This window comes from Equus przewalskii, chromosome 1, assembly GCF_037783145.1.
Source record: "Equus przewalskii isolate Varuska chromosome 1, EquPr2, whole genome shotgun sequence".
Classification (NCBI taxonomy): Eukaryota; Metazoa; Chordata; class Mammalia; order Perissodactyla; family Equidae; genus Equus; species Equus przewalskii.
The window spans coordinates 110,599,571-110,621,251 of record NC_091831.1 but is presented as its reverse complement, the minus strand read 5'-3'; the positions used below and the strand labels follow the sequence as shown (position 1 = coordinate 110,621,251).

The window sequence follows — 21,681 nt, the reverse complement described above, 5'->3', positions numbered from 1 at the left end:
TTATATTAGCAATATCACTGCTAAATACTCAAGTTTCTTTGCAGTTCTTTCTGTCTTTAGACTACATTACATGGATTTATACTACTACCTTTGGGAGACTGACAGGATATCAAATTCATTATTCTATAAATGTTAAGGGAAAGAATCAAAATTCATGCGACATTTTCTTTTGAATTAAAAACTTTAAATAGCTGAAAATAGTTCTTATTTAAACGAAGAAATTGCTCATCATTGAGAATAATTTACTTTTAAGCAAATGTGTGACTACTAATGTGATAACGAAGATGCCATGATTTTTCAGGTGAAAAGGTGATGCCAAAATTAAATACTCAATGATTCTCTACATTGTAGAAATACGCAATGTAGAAAAAACACAAACATTATTATGATGTGATATAATTAAGTAGTGTTCTTATAATAAAGGAATTATGATGTCATCCAACTAGAAACATTTCATAATAAATGACTAAAGAATTAATAAATGTTGGGCTGCCCCTGTGGCTACGTGGTTAAGTTCACATGCCATGCTTCGGCAGCCCAGGGTTTTACCAGTTTACATCCTGGGTGCAGACCTAGCACCGCTCATCAGGCCATGCTGAGGCGGCATCCCACAGAGCTCAGCTAGAAGGACCTACAACTATAATATACAACTATGTACTGGGGGGCTTTGGGGAGAAAAAGGAAAAAGAAACACAGTAAGACTGTCAACACATGTTAGCTCAAGGCTAATCTAAGAAAAAATTAATAGATATTAAGAAATAAGAGAAATTGAGGAAAACATTAAACACTACCACAGTGATGGCATCTACCATGTCCAGAATGTACAAATGTGAAAGTTCTAAAGGTCAGGGGCAGCCAGGGTGGACTAGTGTGGCTCACTTCAGCACACTCCTGGGTTCAGTTCCTGGGTGTGGAGCTACACCACTCTGTTAGCGGCCAAGCTGTGCTGTCGACCCACATACTAAAAATAGAGAAAGACTGGCACAAACGTCAGCTCAGGGTGAATCCTCCTCAAGAAAAAGGAAAAAAGTAGTTCTAAAGGACAGAATAGCTGATTTCCTCCAAAAGTAAATGGCAAGAAAAAAATTAAATACCAAGGACTGTTGCAGATTCAAAGAACCACAGATTAACAAACCAAATGGAATGGAATGCATGATTCTACAAGAGCTGATTTAAACATAACTTTTAATTAAACACATAAGACAAATTGGAATAAGACTTTTTTACCAAAAAGCATTTCATAGGTGGTACTGATTATTCATTGTGATTAACAATATAAGGAATTATTATTGCATTTTATACTTTTCAACAGGTAGTTTGATGATTGTGTTTCAAAAATACTGGTGCCCCAAATACTGAGATATAACAAAATACATTCGGAATAAATTATAAGAGAAAACTAAGTCTTAAGTTGTTATTTCTTGCATGGGAGATGGGAAAATAGAAGTGCCTTATCAGATTCTATTTGGGATGTATTTTAAGAAATCCCATGACTGTGACTCATGGAAACTGAAAGCATGGTCAAACATTTCAAACTTGAAAGCATGGTCAAACATTCACGTTAACTCCTGGACCTATAAAAAGGATCAGTTAACAACAGTACGTCAATGGTAATGTCCTGGTTTAGATAATTGTATCATGCATATGAAACTTGCTAACATAAGAGGAATCTAAAGAATATTTTTACAAACTACGTACTACTTTTGCAATAGTTTTGTGTGTCAAAAATTATTTCAAAATAAAAATTAAAGCAATAATGGCAACACTTCTTTCCAGTCTACATCAAAAATACACAAAACACTTTCAGTAGAGCCAGTTAACCAAACACAAAACCCTGACCAAAACAAAATAAAGTTGTTTAAGATTTTTTTCAGAAATCGCAAACAAAATTATAATGATTATAATAGGGAAGTGTGTATTTACATACATATATATTTATATATATAATTACACATATACACAATTAAGTTCATTCATTCACTGGATGCAAGAATGTTCACTTTTAGAAAAAGTTAATTTTTACCCTAGTCAATAATTATAATGGCAAGTATGATCAACTGTAAAACACAAGACATTTTATTAAACTTGTCATCAAATTTAGTGGAAAATCCTCAATGAAAGGAAGGAAGCTGTCTCCTAAAATGACTCATAAGTAAACCTTTAACAGGATTAGTATTAAGAATGAAATAACCAAGGGCACTTTCTGCTTTCATACATTCTGAAACCACCTATGAATTGTGAAAAAAGAAAACCATAATTTTGGTATTTCAATTAAACGTCACTAGAAAAGTACATGAAATGGCTTTCACATATTAATAAGAAAAACTGAGTGTATGATCCCCATCGCTACACTGACAAAAGTATGAGATGAGTTGGGATTAATCAAAAAATAAGAAAATAAAACTACACTAGCAATATTCCCACATAATTTAATTAAAAATAGAAACACATACCTTGCAGTTGGATAGGAAGGCTGAGTTAAAGAGATCTAATTCTCTCCTAATTACTCTATTAAATTTGGTGCAAATGAACTTAAAATTGCATTTTTTTCCAACTTGGAAAATAATTTTAAGCGTCAACTGAGGGAAAAAATTTGAGTGTAGACAGGGAATATTCTGAAAAATTACGAGAAATGAGAGAATTCAATGGAATAGCTAAGACTAGAAACCATTGGTAATTTTAAAGTATCAATATAAGATAAAGCAAATAAATAGAAATGTAGCCAATCATGTGGGAATTTCCATATCATTACAGAATTTAAATTAAGCAGTAATTCCTTAAGTCAAGGGAAACAATTTGAGTATGTAATACTTTAAATACCATGGTAATGATTAATGGAAAAATAAAAGGACAAAATGAAAAGTATTAGAAAATACAGAGAAAGAAATGTATGATACTAATGCAAACATGTTTTTAAAAGAAAAACACAAAACTCAAAAGGCATAAAACAGAACATTATTGTATGTCAATACACAACTTTTGTACAACCAAAAAATAAAACACCACAGTAAAATGATGCCGAAAAGAAAACATGGTATTTCACTTGCAATGCATGACATATGGTTAACATCTTTAGTTATAAATGAGCTTTTAGAAATGAGCAACAAAGACACTCATACTCCAAGGGAAATGGAAAAAAACAAAAAGCAGAGGAAAATGAAATAACACAAATGACTAGTAAGGATTAAGGATATACGAAGATGATGGAGACAAACAAGAGAAGAAAAAAAGCAATTTCTTCGTAATATCGCATTGTTAACGATTAAAACACTGACATCTAACATGTGTACCATTTTACGAAACAGAACTCTCATGAACAAACACTGGGAGACAATAGTGATGAGGACTCTCTCTCTATGATTAGGGGGAAAGCTGTAGTTTTGACTCAAAACATAAATTTTTGGACATCCCTAGTCCTAGCAGTTCCAATTCTCTGAAATTATCAAAATAATTTATCTGTATGCCTTTTTACGGCATAGAAAATTTATAGACATAATATGGGCCAAAAAGAGAGTTGCATTATCAATCTGTTTATCAACACACCCCAAAAAGATGTGCACAAAACTACACTGACAGTAGATAACGCTGGAGAATAGAATTATGAGGGGAAAAGGGCATGAGTTAAAAATACCATACTTCACAAATTTCTATACCTTTAAAATCTTGAACAAGATGATTTTTTATGAAATAATTTTAAGTTGATCCTGTGATAAGTGAAAATTATAAATACATGCACTTAATACTTATGGGAACACTGAAATGAAGCCTTGCAATTACACCATCCTGAGATTCTGTGTAATAACGTCTCTGGCATTCAAGCTCCTGAGATTTAGTCCAATGGCAACAATGAAAACTGTCAACAGGCCTGGTTACAATTCTCTCCAATTACACTCTTTAGATTACTTTAAAACATGAGCTTTCTCAGTCCGGTTTTTCTGATCTGCAAGGAGTGTCCACTGCAACACACGAAAGAGTCTCCATACATTATGAAGACCATCTTTTGGTTTGATGAAGATGGTGTCAGAAGAAATGGCATCAGTTTCCTATTCAGTCATCACCTGAGAGGACACAGTGGGATCATCAGTAGGAACTAATAAAATTTCTATGTACAAGAAATGCAACAGGCATTCTATGAAGAAATAACAGGTGGATCAAAATTGCTGTTTGAATTTTATAATAGTAAGAAGGCCAGATACTGTTACTCTTTCTTCTTACACCTTGCTAAACGGACATACCTCCTCATGTTGTCTGTGCCTCTTTTCAATTACGCATTTGGTTGCTTATATCACTAGATCACTCTCGTTCAAACAGAAAATTATTTCACGCAATCTACATGCATTTCTTCCTATACAAGCAACAAGAGTGCCTAACCACCATAGTGAAAATAACAAAAGGAGAAAAAATTAACTGCATTAAAGCTATGGAAGCTACAACGTAACTTAGAAAAAGATTTAGCTCCTAACCCAGTATTCTAGCTGGCTATCAAAATTGCTGGGTAGGTACTTCCTCAAAAGTCATTAATCTTCAATTTAGCTATGATTTATCCTAAGGAAAAAAACATTTTCTGATTAAAACCTTCACTTTCAAGGTTATTCCACGGATAACAGATAGGCAATAACACTCTCTGAGAAAGAATGTTTAAGAAATTTGTCATCATTCACTATTGGCAGTACATCCCATGAATTACCTTCCTAAAGGACACGATGGGGAATGAAGGAAAAATGAGAAGCACAAAAATCATGGTGTGTCAGGAGCTAGCATTCACTATTTTTCTATAAGATCATGGTTTCATTAACAACTGCCCCTCTCACTCTTTTGACAGTTTCACAGCTTTAGTAGTTATATTACACATTTCAGCATCAGCGTATTGCACCTGGTTCTTCTCTCTTTTGCATTCCCCAAACTGACTTTATCTCAAAAATCTTGTAATTTTTTTTCCTTTCTCCACCCCTTATCTTTTGCCTAATTTACTCCCAAAGTCATAAAACAAGTCAGCAAGACTTTATTCAATTCCCACAGTGAATAAGGTTTTTGTTCAAAACTATCCACGAGAAATTCAGTCTGTGTGAGAAGTGATATTCTGAAAATCAATTTAATAATTGATTTAATAAGGATACATGATTTGATGAGAACATTGTGAAAGGACCCAAAAATGTAAAAGAAAATACTGAAGCTCCACAGCTCTTAACTACTATGCCTTCTTTCATCCAGTCCTACATGTAGTCTGGGTCTCCAGTTACCTTGGCACTCTCTCACTATAAGACGGAATCTCTGCTGGAATTTGGGCTGGTCATATGACACTGCTGGCCAACAGAATATGGCGGAAGTGATGCTACATGACTTCTGAAGCTATCAGAAAGGCCACACCACTTTCACAAGGCTCTCTTCTAACACTCATTCTTACGATGCTTCCTCTGTGAACCTGGCTGTGTGAAAGTACTCTAGTTGAAAGCCTCCAGTAAGCCCAGCCTTCCACATCACCACAAACCAAGTGCCAGATATGCGAATGAAGTAGTAGATGTCTGAATCTCTCTCAACCACTGGGTCCTTCCCAGTTGATCCTATATACATTCTGGCACTGTCAGAAATCTTCACCCACAGAATCTACGGAATTAACACAATATTTTATGCCACTAAATTTCAGGATAATTTTTTACTCAGCAATACATAACCTGAAAAGATCTCAATACCCACTAGCTGCCACAAAAAGTTCATTAACTTAAAGAGAATATCAACTCTTGTCTAACCAAAGTGCCCCCTACCCCCTCCCCATCAAATGAGCACTCAACTGTCCTTACAATCATATCGCCAAGGGGTACTCCTAGGACCAGAGATGGCAGTGACGAACACCTGAATGAGGAATATTGCAATAGAGATCCAGTGGCACCGATTCTTGGGATTAAAAATGAACTTGGTAAAGTATCTTTTCTCGGAATTATCATCTCCTGATGGGGAAAAAAAGAACATCGTAATGTAAGGTCCACACCACTCTGATGGAATAGCTAAAGAACGAGTTAAGTGGAGGTTCATGCTGAACTTTGTTACAGATTTAACACAAACTATTCCTCATCAATAAACCCTCTAGCTGATTCAATTCTCCAATGTCATCCATGACTTTACTACTAGTACTTTTCAATATCAGCACCTTTTTTAGGTTTCTATAAACTTCTCCCTTTATCACACTACAAAACTATAATTGCAAAATGAGTTTGTCTATTTCATAATTTCCAATTCTTAGACAACTGATCGTTTCCTTTATACCATTAGTTACGTTGCCATATTTGGTCATAAATAAGTAAATTAATTGAAACAAAACTCAATCTCTTACACTCTGCATATACTCTACAGCTTTAATGAGTTAAACATATCTTTTTAAATAATGAATTTACTCACTAATTTTCTGGCATGGGTGAAAATCCCAAATTGCCAAAAAGAAGAAAGTCTGTACCAGCATTATTTTCCTGAGCCTAGCCAAAACCTCATCCTTCACAGGACTTCTTGATCCAGAACCTTCTTACCTTTGATTCACGGGTAAGACTTATGAATCAAGGAACTCCATAAAAGAGGAATGTTCCTGATGATGTCACAGCTGTACTCAGATTATCTGCAAATGTTTTTCTTCCATCATATCCAACTGCAAAGTAAGTATACAAATGCAATATAGCCAAGGTTAGATACAAATGATACATCAGGACATACAAATTAAGATGGCTTTAGAATGGTCAGGAACAGTAAATGGAGATAATTAAACACCCAGCAAATATGACTGCCCAGAGAGAACCTTTTTACTTTCTCATCTTTTCAAACCATCTTCAGCACAAATGTAGAGAATATTGAAACATTGTTCATGCTAATTCTGAACAATCTAAAAAATTTAAGACCTACTTTAATCTATTCCCCAATTTCTTCCATTAACTACCTCATCCCAAGAACCTCTTCCTCCAACAACTTGATATAGTTAGTAACCATAAATATGGCATTGCCTTATGCAAATTTACCCTTTAAAGAAAATTTCAAGGACTATTTTCATCCCTCATCTTTTTTGTCAACCCAAATAGAATTGTTTAGTACCTACCTCAAATCCCATCTTCTCCCTTCTTTCCTTGGGTGATCCAATACTCTGTGTTCACTCTGTAAAACTCTCTGCTGCACAAGTCTCTAAATCACATGCTCTTCATGACCACTCAAAAACCACTCATAATGGCCACTGAGAATACAAAGTTGGATACAACAGCCCCAAATCCCAAGATGTCGAGAGGCAAGGACGAAGACAGGCACAAACTGCTGGTATCTTTAAAATTCCCTCTGTTTAAATGTTCCTTTTGAAATAGCTTTAAAATTTCAAATGCAGAAAGTAGAAGCAGTCCTTCTATTCCTCTATCTCTATACAGTTATGTTAAAACTTTTTCATACGTCCTTCCAGATATGTTTTTATTTAATAATTCATATATTCATTTTAGATTGTCATGTAGCAACATACAAATACATAAACAATGTTTTACTATTTAAATTATACATGTACAAAAATTCCAAAAAATGGTAAAATAATCACCATTAAAATAACACTGACCAGTAAGCATTACTTAACACGATAATCATACCAGGATAATCCCATTCCCCAGGAATAGTAACCATTAACACTTCAGTTTGAAAAACTGGAGGCATATAGACACCATTGTAAACACAATTAATTGATGTTTGTTCAAAAATGACAATTTTAAATATGACCTAAAAACAGCCTTCCATACGAGAATTTTTTTTTCAGTATTTGAATTACATTCATGTGACCAATAAGCTGTAATCACTACGACCTTTTATTGATGAGGATTTCAGATGTTCAAATTATTTGTCATCTCAATCTACAAAACATACTTTCTTCTTTGAGAGTTGCAATAGATAAAATCAAGAGCAAGTTATACCATTTTAAAAGTTTTACATACTCAATTATTATCGTCAGTGCCAAACTGTTTAAAAAGGTACACTGATTTATACTTTGATGAACACTGAATAGAATCTAAGAAATTTTCATAATTTATATTAGAGGCAACTGAGATGAAAGACTTTTGACATTTGTTTCTGACTATCACATATCAAATATAACTATTCACTGGAAAATTTTAAAGGTCCTCAAAAATTTTTTAAAATATTCATTATCAGAGGAATTCTGTTCACATATATGTGTATATATGGAAACAGACTAGGAAACAGATATAGAGCTACTTAATCATTTTATATAAAAAATTAACATACATGTAGCTATAACATGAAGTGGGCCTCTAGAAATGTTTAAGCTTAGAATTAAAATACTATCTCCATTGTTTTCAAAAAAAATGTGAAGCAATAAGTTAACAAATGACAAAAGAGAGTATTATCAAATCTATATCCCTAAAAGTAATTTTACCTGTATATGTGTATATATACCTTTATATCTATGCATATACATATATAAATTTGTAAAGAGTAAATTTATATAGTATAGCAAAGTGACAATTACTTTAGCAATGTGAGAATCTCCTGTGAATCTGTGATTTAAAATGATGATTCCTTCTCATGTCTTCCTTTTTCTTCCTAAAATTAAAAATACATCCAGGGGTATTTTTCTTTGTTTGTTCTAAGTATACAATCTAATGTTTTCTTCTACATGAAAGCTTAACAATCTGAGGGGATGTGTCTATCTCTCTTCCCAAAACTCAGTGAACAAACACCAAAATGTTAAACAGCCCTAAGAGGCCAATTATTAATTAATTACACAGCCAAAACATTTACATGAGACAATTTATGATATTTTACAATGAAATATTTACAGATTTATGTTTGTGAAACTCCATTCATCTAGAAAAACCACATTCTTTCAAAATACTACATCTGTTATTTACAAAGTTGTCTTGAATGTTGTCATGCAGTTGAAATACAAAACTATCATTCAAAGAGGGAAAACAAAATTTCTTATATAACATTTCCTATGTTTAAAGTATATAATGCCTAATATCAAGCAGTACAACTACAAAATTATGACTTAGATATCAATTTCACTAAGACATTGGAAAGAAAATAATGAAACCATGATATTTTACAATGAATTATTTACAAAATTATACTTTGTGAGACTCTACACATCTAGAAAAACTAGATGTTAAAAATTAAAAATTTACATCCTATTATTTACAAAGTTGTCTTGAATATTGTCATGCAACCAAGGGAACACATACAGAACCGTGTATAGTTCCAAGAGGTAGTAGAAAATCTCCTTGATAAAGTCATTTATATGCTGAATGTTAAAAACAAAAGAAAAAAATATATGGGGAGGTATGAATAGGCAGAGCACGGAGGACTTTCGGGGCAGTGATGGATCCAAGTTATCACAGATTTGTCCAAACCCATAGAATGTACAACACCAACAGTAAACCGTAACATAAACTATGAGTTTTGAGTGATTGCAATGTATCAATGTAGGTTCACCAATTGTAACAAATGTACTACTCTGTTGGAGAATGCTGATAAAGGGGATGATTACAGATGTGTTGCGGTAAAAGGTCTAAGGGAAATCTCTGTACCTTCCCTTCAATTTTGCTGTGAACCTAAAACTGTTCTAAAAAAATTAAGCAACATTAAAGAAATAAGTGAGGAAGTTCACTACATCCAGAAATACCACATAAATTTACATTGTCTAAGTTTTTTTAATATACAATTCATATTTGATACAATAGAAACTATTCTTCTATATGAGAATGAGGTAAACGCAAAATCCTGTCAATTCCTTCTAACGACCAAATTAATATACGATTAATTTTGTATAACCCCAAGAGTCTGTTTATCAACAATCAGTTTCATTGCCACGTTAATTTTAGAAGACAAGAGAACACATTTACAATGAATATTTACAAAATTATACTTTGTGAGACTCTCAATACATGTAGAAATACTAGATATTTAAAATTAACTATCTTACTTGCCATTATTTACAAAATTATCTTGGTTATTGCCATGTAACAGATAAACAAAGAAGTACATAACTCAGAGATTTTATAAAATGTTCTTTAGAAAACTGAATTGCATAATTAACTTCAGTACACCTGGAAAATAAGATATACCTACATGTTCCTGAAACTGACAGATATTTTTATATAAAATGGAAACAATTTAATGTTTATAATCTAATTTTTCTTTTAAATGAAAATATGATGTAAAAGAACTTTTAAATGTCACGATCTTCTCCCTAACATGATAATATATACATAAGGAACAAGAATATAGCTCAGAGAGTTTTAACTCAATTATGGTAATTTGTCTTTAAGGATCCCAGCAGTCCAATGAAGACTCCATATGGGTGAACTAAAAATATCAAAAGAAACTGGTTCTAACCTCTATCATTCCGTTTATCAACAGTTCTATACATTCACACTCAAAACGTTATAAAGCAACTATTATAAACTCAGTTATTTAAAAAAAAAAAGACCAAGCCATATAGTTTCTAAAAACATTTGCAAAAGTTAAGCGTTTCAACCTTACAGTTTAAAACCGCATGACTGAAACATACGGATGTCCACAATCTCTATAAACCAAAAAGAATAAAGCTAAAGCATCATATACTACAGACATGAGATCAGAAAACATCCAACACCCTTGTCCATATCCGTCACCACAAACCACTGAACATGCAAAAAACGCTAATTACTATACTGATAAAAAAGTTCCTGATATTTAAAAGTATATTCTATCAGCAATGTCTACATTTCTAGAAAGAAAAGGTGTTTTAAAGATAACTATAGTTCAACATGAATATATTTAGAGTGTGTGTGTGTGTTCATGTGTGTGTGCATGTGCCTGCATATGAAGAGGATGTTTCTACATGCCTAGGAAGTTAAGATGTTATACAAGAAGCTTGTCTATCATATATACAGCAGTCAAATGCTTCCCTGCTCTGTCCCAACATTTATCAATCAAAAAATTAGATAAGAAAAATCATACAAGTTACATATTTAAAAATATGAATGGCAATGACATATACTAACAAAAAAGATCTAATTAAAAAACTCAAAACACAAAAATAAACAAAAACCCTTAAAATCAAGCCAAACTCATGAATATGCTCATTCTACTGCACCTATGTTCAAACAGTAATTCTACCTTTAACATTTCAATAAAAACATATTTTCAAAATTGACAGAAGTTACATATTCAAAAATGTTTTATAAAATGACATTTATCTTCGATACATGAATCAAAGTAAAAATATAATCCCCATCAACCAAATACATCCCAAATGGACTCAGTATAGGAATTCAATTTACCAACGTAAAGTGTTTTCACCTTTGTCTATATCGGTTTGATCTTCAAAAATGTATGCCTATTAGCAAATCCTATGCAGATGTTATAAAACAAAGACTAACATTTGTCTACCATATATCTAGCAGCCTCACAGTATCCTCCAGGTACTAAATAAAGTTCAAAAACTAAAACTTCCTATATCATCTACCCTCAAACAACCCAAAGAACATAGACTAAAGCCCGAATGACAATTATTTGGCCAAAAAATGATGTTTCTATTTTCTGAATTTTAATAAACACTTGTTTCATACACATATATGTACATATGTGCATGCATGTGTGTATATATATATATACACACATACACACACCCCCATATGTATATGTAAGCAATCCCTATAAATCAAGAACTGAAAGTTTAAAGCAAAACTATTACATATTCTAACTTTTTACACACAACTATCTAACAAAAACCCCTTCAGCTGCCCAATTATTTACTCATAGTGACAATGTGACAACCATTTGGGTAAGTTTTCATTCTACAATTAATATACTTACGAAACATGCAGATATAGTATTCTTATCCTTTAAAAAATAACTATGTCCATTATATACACATAATACATAAACATTCTTTTGATCGGCTCATGATTTAATGAACTCAGATTTGATACGCCATTGCTAACATTTCCCATAAAAACTTATAAATTGCTTAATCAACTAAGTACTTTAAAATAACAATTCACTATTATTAAAAGTTAAATTTCACCGGCAACTGAAAACTTTTGTAACCTATGCTATTTTACCACAAGTAGAGGTTTCTCTATGTTATACAAAGGACTGTGTTATTTGTGTGCAAACGTTTCTAAAACCAATAAGCAAAGGCAGACCACCAGTTACAAGGACATTTCCACCATGATGAATCTTGTCATAAAACAATGACATGTTAGATGAGATACTACACATTGTATTTACCACAACCTAAAAATAGAACCTACTGATTCAATGAACACAGAGGCTAGATCTAACCATCTCTTTTGGCAAACAAAAATGGTTCTACCTTTATAAGTTCAAATGAATTTACAATGATGTCTATACATGTAGAAAACTAGATGTTAAACAAAAATATCTAACATTAATAACAGTTTATAACAAAATGTATAACAATATCTACCAGAAATGAATTAATGTTCAGAGGCAATTTAAACAACTGCAGTGGTGGAAGGGGAAAAGTCTACCTCTCTTTAACATTAGAATATTTTACAAAACATATGTAGATTACCAACATCTGAGCATGGAGTAACGCCTGGAGGCTGTTCAAGAACTCTCCTTGTATATATGCATGCATATATACATACACAGCCCTCCAAAACGTCTTATTCTCTATCTCCTGAATTCAGCTCTTTTACAAAGCAGTCTAGAAACACCTCTCAGCAAGCAACAAAATTATATTTTAACAATTGAAATGACCAAAATGTCAGCCACTTCTATGCTTGATAAGATGATATAACAGTACTTTTTTCATGTGTATACAGAGCAATAAAAAGCCCACTCAACCCTGAACAGGCAAAGTGTTCATTGAGGCTGGCCTCTTGTGCAACAATCTCATTTTGAGAATAAAATCTAATGCCATACAAATTCTAACATATAAAGACCATTTACAGAATAACATCTACATCCACATAAAGCAGCCTTAATAAAATTTCTTACAGACAGTTGTATGCAGAACAATCCTACTCCCCGCAAAAAACCCACAGCAATAATCCGATCAAATGATTATAAATACACATCATTCAGAGGTATTCTAATTATTCTATTTCTATAATCATCTATTAAAATATTTCTATGTATTTTAGCAAACTCTGTTAGCAATCACAATACACTAAGAAATGTCACAAAGCAATTATATTGTTATTTCATACAAAGCATTCTCAAAATGCACATGAATAACTAGTGCCTTAACTTTTTTTTCCTGATTAACGTATTAGACACTCACCATGCCCATTTCTTTTCTCCTATCCATAAGCGCTCAAACAATGAATAGAGAATTATGTATAGCTTTACAAAATGTCCACAGAATTCCTTCCAAAAATCTTTGTGAGATACGATTTTACCAAACATATTTTTAGAAACTTCCCTAGGAAACCAGCTCTATTATCACAGCAACGATTTAAAAAGTATCTAAAAATAGTAGATTCATGTTTATAAATGTAAGTCTCTATGCTTCAGTATTAGAGTCCAAGAAAAACTAAGCTAAAAGAGAATACAATAAAACTATCCCATGTTGAAATTTTCATTCTCTTCATTTCCTAATATGCAATATACAGTTCATATATATTCATCATTCACTTAGTATGTTATATTTCCATTTCAATCATATTACCCAAACACAATTTTCCGAAGTATTTCAATAAATTCTTATGCTATATATGTCCAGTAGTTAATAGGATCAGATTCCAAGCTGCTTTAAAATGCTAGCTCCAGCAGGGGTGTCGGAGGGGAGGCCCACACTAAGATCTGTTTATCACATACACATACAAATATCACATATGCAAGGCTTTTACTGGTAAATCTTTTGAAGGCAAGTTGATACTCCATAGCAAGCAAGACACGGTTTTTCCCCCCTCAAATCCAAATGTAAACATTTGAAAGGCAAGATGAAGTTCAGAAGAGTATAAATCTATTTTTATTTTGTCTGTGATGATGTAGCTGGTGAAGTTTCTAGCTGAATTCAAGATGTGCTGTTCTTCCCTTTCTATCCACATATTCCTGCAAGGTTGGCTTGTGTGTACTTGACATTGTCCAGACTAGCCCAATACTACTCTCGTTTTATCCACTTGAAATAATTTTCAATTCAGTAGATACCCCCTCACACACTTCCATTTTTGGGAGGAATGCGGAATGAGATGCTGTCCTGATGCTGTTGGACCAGGCAAATGAGCAGAGTCGAGGATCAAGAGAGTGGCTCTACACAGGTGCCCTGACCAAAGACCCCTTAAATCAGCATGAGGTTTAAACTTCGATAGCAGTCTGTAAGTAAAATTGCTCAGAATACTCCAGAAGAATTTGAAAACTACAGTTTTATGAATGCAGGAGCAGTCACTCAGGCTAGTCTCTCCTGCTTACTTACCTATGTTAATGGAAAAAAGATTTGCAAATCTACTCTAAATCTTCCTGGGTTGCAGTCACGTTGCTTCCTGCTGTACAAACTTCTAAAGATTCTTATGCAGAGGCTAAGTGTGAAAGAATGTCTCAAAATTTAAGAATCCAAAAGTTCAGTGACTAAAAGTGGAAAATTTCCAGTTTTGACAGTGGCAAAAGAGGCTGTAAATATTATCAGTTTATATAATCCTTGTCCTCTGATTATTGCTTATTTCTAATACTCCTGAAACATGTCAACTGCAGACTGATGAAGAAACATGATGTGGTGGTCATCTTTCCAAAAGACTGCTTTGGCAGATAGATGAATTAGAGAATCTGAGGCTAGAAGTAAAGCGACCAGTTAGAAGTTTTAATACAGTTAAAAGACAACAAAACTCTCAAATAGAAAGGTAGCTCAAATAGAGCAGCCATCTAAAGAAGTCTAAACAGTATCTATTGTGCAATAAATTTCCTAAGTTTCTGGATGAAATCCTTGTCCATCTTTCCTAAAGTCCATTCAAGTCCATGTAAGACAGCCACATCCTCACCTCCTAGTTTGCATCACCTTTTTACATCTTTGTAAAATTGACAGTCAAATGTATCATAGAATGATTTTAAAAGGATGTTTAAGTGAGTTTGAGATATTTCATGTTTACTTGCTATTATTTTGCTATTATTTTCTTCTTTGAATTATCACTACATTTTTGTCATTTTAGAAACAACTGGTTCAGGTCTTTTACACTGAGCTGCAGAAGATGTTTATGTTAAACATTACAAAAACCAAGGGAATAAATAACCAATATATTATGCCAACGTAAATAATATGACACATTTTCACATATTTTTATGCGGTCAAGTACTACACTACCCACTAACAAATCAACTGTCATATAATCTTCAACAACGATGTCCTCTTGATTTTTAAGAGATTTGTACAAGGGATAAGTTCAAATGAACATGTGGGTTTTCTTTTCTTTTATAACATGGAAGATTTCTTCTCCAGTGAGCTAGTCTGAAACAGGTGGAGGCATGCAATAAAAAGAGTAGACAACCTTAAGAAACACCCTTTTCTCTTTCCACCAAAGCCTCAAATCAAAATTTGTCATTCCATTTAAGTATTTCTCTAATTGATGGAAGAGGCAAATTGGGTGTAAGATACTATCACCCAATTCCATTCCCAGAAACACGGCACAATAAAATGCACTCATTTCTTGACTCAAACCCTTACAAAGAATGAGAAAATCAAGGGTTAAACTGGAAGCCAAATTTTTCCTATAACGCAAATTTCTTGTACTTTTTGTTCATTCATGCATTGATTCTACCAATAACTATAATAATACACCAATATAACGAAATTATTAACTATCCATCAAACACCTACTAGATGCTAATTATTATGCTGGGCCTTAGAGAACAGTAATAAATGCTACCAAAGCCTCTAGTGAACCATTAATGTTTTGTTCCTCTCATAAAGAAAGAATACCAGAAAAGTCGGTCTATGTCTTCTTGTAAGCATTTTTCCAAATCTTGCCATATTACAACCTTACACAAACAAAATTATTATTCACTAAGTCGAGGCTTTCATGAAAGTTTCTTCCTTGTGACTTCAGCAATTTTTGAGGGATGGGATATTTCTGTTGCTATTTTGACATCACGTGGGATCATAATTCACTCAGCCAAGAAAACAACCAATCTATCTAAATTCAAAGCCACAGTCTCCAGCCAAGACTAGAGAGGGCTACACATTATGCAAAGGATAATGAGAAAAATACCATGCCCCAAATTTTCCATGCTACAAAAATAATAAAATCAGTATCACTGCAATAATTTATTCTCACAGAAATCTTAAGTTATAATTTTTTTAAAATCCTGTGTAATTTCTTATTCTTTTCAGTCCAAGCCACAGAAAAGAAGTCTCCTTGTTTAAAGCCTAGGTTCCTTCTTCAGTTGCAATAGGATGGGGAGTGACTCTGACTTCCTCTATATCTATGTATCTACATTCTTCAGCACTTTCAAACCTGGAGGAATCCCAAATAAAGTGGCTAATTTTCAAAATTTATAAGTGGACAGTCCATTATAACACTATTCCCATAGAGAAGCATCATTAGAATATCAGATTTCAATAACTAAATATAGCCACTGGAGTATCTGCAGCCAAACAATAACATATGTTGACATTTCCTAAGAAAACAGTATTTCTCAAACTCAACACCCAGAAATCCATTGGTATTGCCAGTTTATGGCCCACTTAAAATGATTTAGAAGTGGATGCTTAAAATAAAACAAAACATATGCCTATATGCCAAGTAATTCAAATTATGCATAGTTCTATGACTAACATAGAAGAAAAACTGGATAAACCTTACCCCAAAAGTGCATTAGGCAGAAATTACTATGTCTAAGAAATCAACACACTATTCACTAAGATCGTATCTACTCTTTTTTTTTAAAGATTGGCATCTGCACTAACATCTGTTGCCAATCTTTTTTTTTCTTCTCCTCCTCCCCAAAGCCTCCCAGTACATAGTTGTATATTCTAGTTGTGAGTGTCTCTGGTTTTGCTATATGGGACGCTGCCTCAACATGGCTTGATGAGCCATGCCACGTCCGCGCCCAGGATCCAAACCAGTGAAACCCTGGCCCACCGAAGCAGAGCAGGAGAACTTAACCACTCGGCCATGGGGCCAGCCACTACTCTTAAAAATGTCCAATCCCATGGCAGAGTGGATAGCTTTGTGCACTCTGCTTCAGCAGCCCAGGGTTTTGCCAGTTTAGATCCTGGGTGCAGACATGGCACCACTCATCAAGCCATGATGAGGTGGCACCCCACATACCATAACCAGAGGCACTCACAATTAGAATATACAACTATGTATTGGGGGGCTTTGGGGAGGAGGAGAAGAAGGAAAAAAGAAGAATGGCAACAGATGTTAGCTCAGGTGACAATCTTCTAAAAAGAAAGCTTTAAAAATATCTACTGATTTTTGGAAGTTTGTGTTTATTGGTCATTTTTATTCAACATAAACTTAATGGAAATGTATAGTTGATTATTAAGAAAATTAGCAAAAATAGGTTTCCTCAAATGAGGTACATAATTTAAAGTACATTGGCATTTTGTTATAAGATACATAGATTCATATTCTCAAATAAATTGTAGGATTGTTTCCCCTATCACACATTTGACCCCAATGACTCTTATTAGTCACTTCTATTTTTTTATTATCTTGCAAGAAAAAAATACAGTATTTTGCACTGAAATTGATTATAAGACAACTACTTTTCCTTTAAAATTCCCTGCTCATTTTCATACTTATAAATATTCTATAACATATTTACTTATGTTATCCATATAAATTAGCAATCATAATAGCACTTTCAGAAAATACATATTTAATTCTGAATAAAATTCAGTTGTTCTCCATATGTGGTACCTAAACCAGCAGCATCTGTCAGACCTAGACCTACTGAATCAGAAACTCTGACCCAAACTGTACAAGCCCTTGAAATGACTCCCATACGTACAAAAGTTTGATTTAATCGAAGCTGCCTAGAAATGTACAACTCTTTATCCATTTAACTAACCACTGCAGGAACAGACATTTGAGCAAATCTTGCTCATCACAATCATCTCAACAGAAGACACAATATTGCCAACAGTCAACAAGAAAGGACACAGAACCTACCATGACAAAGCAGCCTGAGACCCACACACTGAAGCTGAACAGAATATAGCAGGTAAATGGTAATTCTGACTCCTAAGTTACCCCAACTGTTCCAGTAGTCAAACAGGGGAGCTTTCCTACTGCCAACAATGGAAACAATCAAAACAATCCAGATACTGCTCTAAATCTACATGTCTCCCTTCTCACTTGAACAAGACAAGGACATGCTACAATAACTTTAAACCTTGTTTTTTTCCTTTTTCTCTTCCTTTCATCTACCACTGCATTCTGTGTCTACTGCTAACTCATTCCTTCCATTACTCTCTCACCAAATTGCACCCATCATAAATTAGATTGGCTGGACCTCAGATTTCCCTTTGCAAGAATGAAAGCTGTCATTAGGCTCAAGAAACAATGAGTCTGATCATAAAGCCAATCCTCCCTTCCTCCAAAAGAAAAACCCAAAAATTGATCCTCTTCCAGGGATTCATATTTAAAAGGAATTTTCTTTATTTCACTTCTAAAGAAGCATCATCCCAAGAATGGGGTTATTTGGATGGGGCTAAACCAGCAACTACCACTGTATCCATTCTCCCAGAATAACTGACCACTCTGAATTGCACCAAAAATCCGAAGTCAAATAACCCTATGACAAACACTACACCTCAACAGACCCCAAAATCATTTCTTTCCTTTCTCACCCAACTGTATGCTTCTAATCTGATTCAGTTAGTAGCAAGGTAGCTCACTTCTCTCAATTCATCTGGCATATCCCTACCAGCCAGGATTAGGATCAGGAACACTAAGAGAAATGAAACAAATCTGAGAGGTTATAAAAATACTAAATTTTCTGGCAGGAAAACAGGGACTTGATAAGGAAAATAATTGTGAAAAAACGTGTCTACCTCGCTTTGAAAAGAATGTATTCTGGGCCGGTCCTGTGGCAGAATAATTGAAAGTTCCACACCCTCTGCTTTGGCAGCCCAGGTTCACGGGTTCAGATCCTGGTGTAGACCTACTCCACTCATAAGGCCATGCTGTGGAGGCATCCCACACACAAAATAGAGGAAGACTGGCACAGATGTTAGCTCAAGGGTAATCCTCCCCAAGCTAAAAGGGAGGAACACTGACAATGGATGCTAGCTCTGGGTGAAATCTACCTCACCAAAACAAATTTAAAAAAGAATGCATTCTTCTGAACCCCAACACTTTTTCCCTATAAACTACTCACTTGTTATAGTATCAACACCCACATCATTTATTCATATGTACACACACACCTCTTAAATTTAAGATGACTGTTTAAAGATAAGATCTTGATATATTCAACTGTCCACAGTACCTTTTTTTATATAGGTTTTCCTAAAGTATCTGTTTCCTTACTACTTAACCACCTAACAGCTAGTATAAGCAAAGCACAAGCACCTAATCATAGAATGCCGGTCACAGATAACAAAAGATCCATTACCTATACAAGTGAAGATAAATATTAAACACTGTGTTACTGAAAACCTGATTCAAAGAAATGCATACTATTTATCAAACAGTTCCTCTCTCCAGGATTCAGCACTGACAAGTACAAAAAGCTGATTTCATTCCCTTGACTCACAAAGAGTCAAAACTTCTAAAGCTCCATCTGTGTCTGGCCAAGATAATTAAAGTGGTGATTTATTAAGGATTAGAGTAATCTCTCTGAATGTAACTTAATCATTCGTCTAAAAATATAAGTCTCATCTTAGACCAAAGCTGGGTCTCAACAACTAGCACTTTTTCATTCATGTGGTAACTGGAGCTGGTTCAGAAAGGTTGGGAACATGCAATCAGTAAACTTTAGCACAAACACCAACAGCATCCGTGTGAAGGTACTTACCAGATTCATTGTATTTCATCATAATATTAGTTTCTCTCCTTCCTGGACATCAGTTAAACACCTAGCACTGTGGCATTCAAGGTTTGATCCAAGAGGTGCTAAATTTCCTTTTTGCGTGTCCTTGCTTCCATCTCACCACACGCGTGCCTTCTCAGATGCAAGGATGTGCTTTCTTTTTTGCTTTCATCAGCATGCACATATATATAGTAAAAAAAAAAAAAAAGGAATTATCCCAGAATATCTATGAAAATAAAAAAGGGGTATCTGAGTAACTGGCAAAGTGTACTACTACACCTGCCATTTCTAAGTATTCAAAGTTTTCACATGTCAAGCCAACATTCTCTCAAGAATAATGTTCTCTGAAAAGTAATGAGGCACACTGACTGGATTTCAGAATGTCATTTTAAGCTCAAATTTTGAAATCACTTTGTTCAGACAAGGTCCTGTATCATCATGAACCTAGCCAAGGCCTCTGAAATAGTCTTACTTTTTCTTTACAAGGTTATTTTACCTGGAGTGGTTTAAGTTTCTCTTCTAAATGCAGCTAATCCAATTTTCAGCCTTGTTGCAACACTACTTGGTCGGATCCACAATGACAGGTCAGAAAATTCAGTGATCAAATTCTCTCTTCCTTTCAGTCATCAACTAAGCGGGCAAAAAGGCATTGCTTAAGACTGAAAAAGCTGCAACACAAAAAACCCATGATAACATGCCTTGCTTTACTTATTTAATAAAATTCAAGTACTGCGCATTTTTATATGTATAGCCAGTCTCAAAGGAATTGGAATGCAAAGATGACTAAGACAGAATCTAGCAATGTATTATCAACTGGGTAAGATGTATTTGAAAATTTCATATAATATACCAGAGGCTATGAATACTTGCTGAAATCAATAAAAGTTTTATTTGAAATGAACACAGTATGTTTTTCTGATCTTTCAAATGAGATTATGAAAACTCTAGACAAGTATTATCACCTAATTCCATAAAATACTTGAATTGTTCTATTACAAGTAAAGACCTACAAGAAGTAAAATGTTTTATTACAAAAATTACAAGATTTCTGATCTCACTCATATATGGAATCTAAAAAAGGTGAACTCATAGAAACAGTAGAATAGTGGTTGCCAGGAACTTATGGTTGGGGGAAATGGGGAGATGTCGGTCAAAAGGGATAAACTTTCAATTATAAGATGAGTAACTTCTAGGGATCTAACGTATAGCATACTGATTATTGTTAACAATATTGTATTGTACACTTAAAATTTGTTAAGACAGTAGATCTTAAATGTTCTCACCACAAAAATACAATGGTGAACTATGTGAAGTGATAGAGGAGTTAACTAGATTTATTGTGGTAATCGTTTCACAATATATATCAAATCATCATGCTGTACATCTTAAAATTAGATGGTTTTTATCAATTATATATTGACGAAGCTGGAAAAAAATCATGGGACTTCTAAATTTTGACACGATCACATGATTGAGGACCAATGAATTTATGAAGGGATCTACATCACTTTTGACATGCATTTATACCAAGTCCAGTTAACCTACCATATAAACACAGACCACCGCAAATAAAAAAACATAAAGGTTTAAGGTAGTATAACTATTAAATCCCAGAATTCTATTTGAAACTGTCTGTAAACCACAATAAAAACTATATTGATAATGCAATGTGTATATACTTATGGAGTCACAGTTAATAAATGTGACCAGGAAATCACTGTCCAA

General features: G+C 33.8%; 1 protein-coding gene and 2 non-coding genes across 6 annotated transcripts in view; all 3 read right to left on the bottom strand.

Moving 5' to 3' along the window:
• Positions 1 to 2,943: 2,943 nt before the first annotated feature.
• The window catches only part of SNRPN (small nuclear ribonucleoprotein polypeptide N), a 32,284-nt gene continuing 13,546 nt past the window's right edge, over positions 2,944 to 21,681 (bottom strand). For 2 of the 4 annotated variants that reach the window (XM_070572120.1, XM_070572095.1), the window contains 5 exons: positions 19,942 to 20,624; positions 7,076 to 14,751; positions 6,519 to 6,634; positions 5,799 to 5,945; positions 2,944 to 4,058 (listed from right to left, as the gene is read on the bottom strand). The gene's annotated coding sequence lies outside the window, so the exon portion shown is untranslated. The remainder of the gene's footprint in view (positions 4,059 to 5,798; positions 5,946 to 6,518; positions 6,635 to 7,075; positions 14,752 to 19,941; positions 20,625 to 21,681) is intronic. The other 2 variants (XM_070572106.1, XM_008541416.2) reach the window with 2 other exon arrangements.
• LOC139078521 (small nucleolar RNA SNORD108) lies at positions 18,433 to 18,504 on the bottom strand. The gene has a single exon (XR_011531517.1). It is a non-coding gene; the product is annotated as a small nucleolar RNA SNORD108 (small nucleolar RNA).
• LOC139078522 (small nucleolar RNA SNORD107) lies at positions 20,328 to 20,401 on the bottom strand. Its single transcript, XR_011531519.1, has one exon. It is a non-coding gene; the product is annotated as a small nucleolar RNA SNORD107 (small nucleolar RNA).